This window comes from Anolis carolinensis, chromosome 1, assembly GCF_035594765.1.
Source record: "Anolis carolinensis isolate JA03-04 chromosome 1, rAnoCar3.1.pri, whole genome shotgun sequence".
In the NCBI taxonomy this organism is placed as follows: Eukaryota; Metazoa; Chordata; class Lepidosauria; order Squamata; family Dactyloidae; genus Anolis; species Anolis carolinensis.
The window spans coordinates 367498565-367505587 of NC_085841.1; the positions used below are offsets into that span (position 1 = coordinate 367498565).

At 48.7% G+C, this 7023-nt stretch overlaps 2 long non-coding RNA genes across 2 annotated transcripts; one reads left to right on the forward strand and one right to left on the reverse strand.

Moving 5' to 3' along the window:
* Positions 1-450: 450 nt before the first annotated feature.
* Positions 451-6767, reverse strand: LOC134295632 (uncharacterized). Its single transcript, XR_010002262.1, has 2 exons — positions 6068-6767; positions 451-1884 (listed from the first exon to the last, which is right to left on the reverse strand). It is a non-coding gene; the product is annotated as an uncharacterized LOC134295632 (long non-coding RNA).
* Positions 725-1479, forward strand: LOC134295633 (uncharacterized). The gene is made up of 2 exons (XR_010002263.1): positions 725-1160; positions 1331-1479. It is a non-coding gene; the product is annotated as an uncharacterized LOC134295633 (long non-coding RNA).
* Positions 6768-7023: the final 256 nt, after the last annotated feature.

The window sequence follows — 7023 nt, forward strand, 5'->3', positions numbered from 1 at the left end:
GAAAATGAGCATGCAAAGATACTGTGGGTCTTCCGAATCCAGACTGACAAAGTTCTGGAACACAACACACCAGACATCACAGTTGTGGAAAAGAAAAAGGTTTGGATCATTGATGTTGCCATCCCAGGTGACAGTCACATTGATGAAAAACAACAGGAAAAACTCAGCCGCTATCAGGACCTCAAGATCGAACTTCAAAGACTCTGGAAGAAACGAGTACAGGTGGTCCCAGTGGTGATTGGCACATTGGGTGCCATGCCAAAAGATCTCAGCCAGCATTTGGAAACAATAGACATTGACAAAACTACAATCCGCCAACTGCAAAAGGGATCTGTGCGCATAATCCGAAAATACATCACACAGTCCTAGACACTTGGGAAGTGTTCGACTTGTGATTTTGTGATACAAAATCCAGCATATCTATCTTGTTTGTTGTGTCATACAATAAAATAACAACAATAATAATAACTTTATTTATACCCTGCTCCATCTCCCAAAGGACTCAGGGTGGCTTACATTGGGCCAAGCCCAAAACAGTATTACATCAATAAAAATAGCAACACAGTAAAATCACAGTATAATAACACATATAAAAATATAGACAGTAATCACAATCAGAAGTCAATTCCTTTTGTTAGTTTTGGCCAATCCGCTCTCTCGTGTGTTGAGGTCACTTTGGATCCTGACCCTGTCCTCTGGAGTATGTCACTCCCACCCAATTTGGTCCTATCTGTGAACTTGATAAGCCCGCTCTCTAAACCTTCATCCAATTCATGAGTAAAGATCTTGAACAGAACTGGGACCAGGAGCAAACCCTGCAGCACTCCACTAGTCACTTCTTTCCAGGATGAAGCAGACCCATTGGTGAGCAGCACCCTTTGACTTAACTGAAAGGGAGATCCCATGGATGACAATCATCATCATCACAATGTGGTGGTCATACTAACATCATGCACCCAATGATACATCCCCAATGGGCTTGCTTAGGCTTACTTGTGCCAAGGGGAGTAATGTCCACCCAGTGACAATCCCAGGGGCCAAGAGAAACCTTGAAGGTGCCAAAAAAATCCTTCCCTGCATAAGAAATGTTAGCCATGGGTGTGTGTGTGTGTGTGTGTGAATGGGGCACTTGTGCAGAGCCTGATAAAGCAGCCTTGCAGGTGAGTGTATCAATGGCATTCAACCTGACATTCAGGTGGGCAACATCACCTTTCTGCTCAGCATAACCTCATGCCCCTGACAAGAAAATCCCTCGCCTGGGAAAACTATGCTTTCTGTGCAGTAAAACAGAACTGAATTAATTAGATGATGTTTGTGTTCTTTCTTTCAGAGCGGCGGCGGTGTGTCTTGCGTTGTCTTCTCTGGTGCATTTATCTTGCTGGAAACAGAATTATGCTGCTCTTTTTGAAAAGGAGGAGTGGAAAACTAGTCATTTGTTGCTCTGAAAAACAGGAGAACAAAAGGTGTCTTGCTTGTCTCTCTTCTGGTGTATTATTCTCTGGGAAAAAAATGAGTGAAATGCAGGAGAGCAAATGAAATGGAGAAAAGTTCGAATCAGTAACACTTAGCATTTCTCCCGGTGTTATTGATGCAAGGGCTTGTCTTGCCTCATCGTTGTCTCTCCTTTGTGCATGATCTCCCCATAAAACAAAATAACACCTTGCGATACAAATTGTGTGGCAGCTGCAGTCAGAGTGTTCTCACCTTTGTGTGTGGATGGGGATCCATCAGTCGGATAAGAGGCGCATATCTGCTGCAGGATCCATGCCGTTGCTGTTTGGTAGGTTCTTCGCCTCCGCAGCCAAAGCACTGAGCCATGGCAGGTAATGTGCGGCCAAGCTTATTCGTTCTACAATCTAGAAGGCACTCTTAGTTACTTGTTCACTGTAAACATAAACAACAACAGCAATAGCAACAACAATAACATCAATGTATTGCAGAGCTGTAGAACTCAATTCTCCTTGCTGTTTGCCTTCAAGTCATTCCCGACTTGTGAGAAACCTATCAGAGTTTTCTTGGCAAGTTGGACTCAGATTTCAATATTCCAATAACAAATGGAACTAAGTAAATCTTAAGTAATTGATATTTTGGGGGCACTAAGTACTGGCTAAGTAGTGCCAATGTGCACCAGTGCAGCCTAATGTGCAGCACAGCCCAATACATACATTCATTAATTCACTAACAGGATTTCTTTTGCGAACTAGATGCAAAGTGGATCACAAAAAGTATTCTGGCCAGGGGTTCAGCCAACAGGAGGGGTAGTTTGGTGTTGCTTTGGTGGGAAACCTCCATGAAATGCCTTGGAAAGAGTGTGTGGCTGGCGTGGTGCTGGCCTGGGAGAGAAATTGCACACACACCTGCCTGCAGCACCTAGAAACAGCTTTAAGAACAAGAAGCCTCCTTAAAGCATGTGTGCATGCCTGCAGCCAAGCACCTCTCCTCTAGAGTAGAAATCGGTAAGAAGCCTCCTTAAAGTGCACTAGCCTGCCTGCAGCACCTCTCCTCTGGAGCAAGAAACAGCTTTAAGATGGACTTGTCTCCTTTAAATGCCTTGGAAAGAGTGTGTGTGGCATGCAGGCCTGGGAGAGAAAGCATGCTCGCCTGCCTGCATTGCCTCTCCTCTAGAGTAGAAACAGGTAGGAAACCTCCTTAAAGCCCACTCGCCTGCCTGCAGCATCTCTCCTCTAGAGTAGAAACAGCTAGGAAACCTCCTTAAAGCCCACTCGCCTGCCTGCAGCACCTCTCCTCTAGAGTAGAAACAGGTAGGAAACCTCCTTAAAGCCCACTCGCCTGCCTGCAGCACCTCTCCTCTAGAGTAGAAACAGGTAGGAAACCTCCTTAAAGCCCACTCACCTGCCTGCACTGCCTCTCCTCTAGAGTAGAAACAGGTAGGAAACCTCCTTAAAGCCCACTCGCCTGCCTGCAGCACCTCTCCTCTAGAGTAGAAACAGCTAGGAAACCTCCTTAAAGCCCACTCACCTGCCTGCACTGCCTCTCCTCTAGAGTAGAAACAGGTAGGAAACCTCCTTAAAGCCCACTCGCCTGCCTGCAGCACCTCTCCTCTAGAGTAGAAACAGGTAGGAAACCTCCTTAAAGCCCACTCGCCTGCCTGCAGCACCTCTCCTCTAGAGTAGAAACAGGTAGGAAACCTCCTTAAAGCCCACTCACCTGCCTGCACTGCCTCTCCTCTAGAGTAGAAACAGGTAGGAAACCTCCTTAAAGCCCACTCGCCTGCCTGCAGCACCTCTCCTCTAGAGTAGAAACAGCTAGGAAACCTCCTTAAAGCCCACTCACCTGCCTGCACTGCCTCTCCTCTAGAGTAGAAACAGCTAGGAAACCTCCTTAAAGCCCACTCGCCTGCCTGCAGCACCTCTCCTCTAGAGTAGAAACAGCTAGGAAACCTCCTTAAAGCCCACTCACCTGCCTGCACTGCCTCTCCTCTAGAGTAGAAACAGGTAGGAAACCTCCTTAAAGCCCACTCGCCTGCCTGCAGCATCTCTCCTCTAGAGTAGAAACAGCTAGGAAACCTCCTTAAAGCCCACTCGCCTGCCTGCAGCACCTCTCCTCTAGAGTAGAAACAGGTAGGAAACCTCCTTAAAGCCCACTCGCCTGCCTGCAGCACCTCTCCTCTAGAGTAGAAACAGGTAGGAAACCTCCTTAAAGCCCACTCACCTGCCTGCACTGCCTCTCCTCTAGAGTAGAAACAGGTAGGAAACCTCCTTAAAGCCCACTCGCCTGCCTGCAGCACCTCTCCTCTAGAGTAGAAACAGCTAGGAAACCTCCTTAAAGCCCACTCACCTGCCTGCACTGCCTCTCCTCTAGAGTAGAAACAGGTAGGAAACCTCCTTAAAGCCCACTCGCCTGCCTGCAGCACCTCTCCTCTAGAGTAGAAACAGGTAGGAAACCTCCTTAAAGCCCACTCGCCTGCCTGCAGCACCTCTCCTCTAGAGTAGAAACAGGTAGGAAACCTCCTTAAAGCCCACTCGCCTGCCTGCAGCACCTCTCCTCTAGAGTAGAAACAGGTAGGAAACCTCCTTAAAGCCCACTCGCCTGCCTGCAGCATCTCTCCTCTAGAGTAGAAACAGGTAGGAAACCTCCTTAAAGCCCACTCGCCTGCCTGCAGCACCTCTCCTCTAGAGTAGAAACAGGTAGGAAACCTCCTTAAAGCCCACTCACCTGCCTGCACTGCTTCTCCTCTAGAGTAGAAACAGGTAGGAAACCTCCTTAAAGCCCACTCGCCTGCCTGCAGCACCTCTCCTCTAGAGTAGAAACAGCTAGGAAACCTCCTTAAAGCCCACTCACCTGCCTGCACTGCCTCTCCTCTAGAGTAGAAACAGGTAGGAAACCTCCTTAAAGCCCACTCGCCTGCCTGCAGCATCTCTCCTCTAGAGTAGAAACAGGTAGGAAACCTCCTTAAAGCCCACTCGCCTGCCTGCATTGCCTCTCCTCTAGAGTAGAAACAGGTAGGAAACCTCCTTAAAGCCCACTCGCCTGCCTGCAGCATCTCTCCTCTAGAGTAGAAACAGGTAGGAAACCTCCTTAAAGCCCACTCGCCTGCCTGCAGCACCTCTCCTCTAGAGTAGAAACAGGTAGGAAACCTCCTTAAAGCCCACTCACCTGCCTGCACTGCTTCTCCTCTAGAGTAGAAACAGGTAGGAAACCTCCTTAAAGCCCACTCGCCTGCCTGCAGCACCTCTCCTCTAGAGTAGAAACAGCTAGGAAACCTCCTTAAAGCCCACTCACCTACCTGCACTGCCTCTCCTCTAGAGTAGAAACAGGTAGGAAACCTCCTTAAAGCCCACTCGCCTGCCTGCAGCACCTCTCCTCTAGAGTAGAAACAGGTAGGAAACCTCCTTAAAGGCCACTCGCCTGCCTGCAGCACCTCTCCTCTAGAGTAGAAACAGGTAGGAAACCTCCTTAAAGCCCACTCACCTGCCTGCAGCACCTCTCCTCTAGAGTAGAAACAGGTAGGAAACCTCCTTAAAGCCCACTCACCTGCCTCCATTGCCTCTCCTCTAGAGTAGAAACAGGTAGGAAACCTCCTTAAAGCCCACTCGCCTGCTTGCAGCACCTCTCCTCTAGAGTAGAAACAGGTAGGAAACCTCCTTAAAGCCCACTCACCTGCCTGCACTGCTTCTCCTCTAGAGTAGAAACAGGTAGGAAACCTCCTTAAAGCCCACTCGCCTGCCTGCAGCACCTCTCCTCTAGAGTAGAAACAGCTAGGAAACCTCCTTAAAGCCCACTCACCTGCCTGCACTGCCTCTCCTCTAGAGTAGAAACAGGTAGGAAACCTCCTTAAAGCCCACTCGCCTGCCTGCAGCACCTCTCCTCTAGAGTAGAAACAGGTAGGAAACCTCCTTAAAGCCCACTCGCCTGCCTGCAGCACCTCTCCTCTAGAGTAGAAACAGGTAGGAAACCTCCTTAAAGCCCACTCACCTGCCTGCAGCACCTCTCCTCTAGAGTAGAAACAGGTAGGAAACCTCCTTAAAGCCCACTCGCCTGCCTGCAGCACCTCTCCTCTAGAGTAGAAACAGGTAGGAAACCTCCTTAAAGCCCACTCACCTGCCTGCAGCACCTCTCCTCTGGAGCAAGAAACAGCTTTAAGAACTTGCCTCCTTTAAATGCCTTGGAAAGAGTGTGTGTGGCATGCAGGCTTGGGAGAGAAAGCATGCTCGCCTGCCTGCATTGCCTCTCCTCTAGAGTAGAAACAGGTAGGAAGCCTCCTTAAAGCCCACTCACCTGCCTGCAGCACTCTCCTCTGGAGCAAGAAACAGCTTTAAGAAGGACTCGCCTCCTTTAAATGCCTTGGAGTGTGTGGCATGCAGGTCTGGGAGAGAAAGCACGCTCGCCTGCCTGCATCGTCTCTCCTCTATAGTAGAAACAGCTTAAATGCCTAAAATGATAAGAAGCCCCCCACACACACACACATAATGGGCCAATATAAAACTAATCTTTCAGTACCCCCAGAACAAAAACAGATATTTGTCCTCCCAAATTTGAGAGGCTCTCCAAAAATGGAGCGGGGCCCCCACTAAAAGCTGGGACACCAAAACGGATTACGGCTTACCCAGATTGCACAAGCCTAATAACAACTATGCCGCACTCTGCCTATTAGTGAGGAAGAGGTTGCCTTGGCCCCAGCAGAGCAGACTCTCCTGGAGGAGAAACAGACCAGAGGGAGATGCTTGGAGGAAGGCTACACCAAGGAGCAGAAGGACCCAGGGATCATTTGGTACGTTCAGAGCCACAGATTCAGTTCATTATCAGAAGAGATGAGGAACAGCCAGAAACACAACTGTGTCAGTCTTCAGAGCGGGGTTTGATGGATGCCCCTGGTGATCTACTCCAACTCTAGGACCAGAGTTAATTTAGAAGTGTATCAGTGCATTGAAACACCTGCTCACGGGTCATTTGCTCACGTCTCCCTTCTTCACCGGTGCTCTCTTGCCCATACTCATCACACTTCCCACTTGTAGGAAGAAAACACAGAAACAGTTTTGCTTCCCTGTCGACTCCCAAACAAAGGCTGCAATTTAGTTCAAGTGACACGGAAGGTATCTGCTTTTCTCCACAGCTGCACTGGGGTGATGCTGCAAGGACATCCATGTGCATGGCGTTTGTATGGCATCTGCGGTGTGGAATTAGGTGGGGACCCAATTCTGTCTAGGAAAGAGGGAGAGCAGAATAAGGATGGAAATAATACACACTTGCAAAATGGTAGAAACATTTGGATTTTGAGTGTTGAGGAAATGTGGTGAGTTTCCCTTGTTCGGGACAATATTTCAGTAGAAGTATCACCTGCACAGAAAATGCAGTTTTCCTATGCAAATACGCACCTTCTTCTATGTGATATCATGTGGATCAGGCCTGAGTAAACTTGGGCCCTCCAGGTGTTTTGGACTTCAACTCCCACAATTCCTAACAGCCGGTAGGCTGTTAGGAATTGTGGGAGTTGAAGTCCAAAACACCTGGAGGGCCCAAGCTTGCCCAGGCCTACTCTAGATGGACTATATTACAGTATAT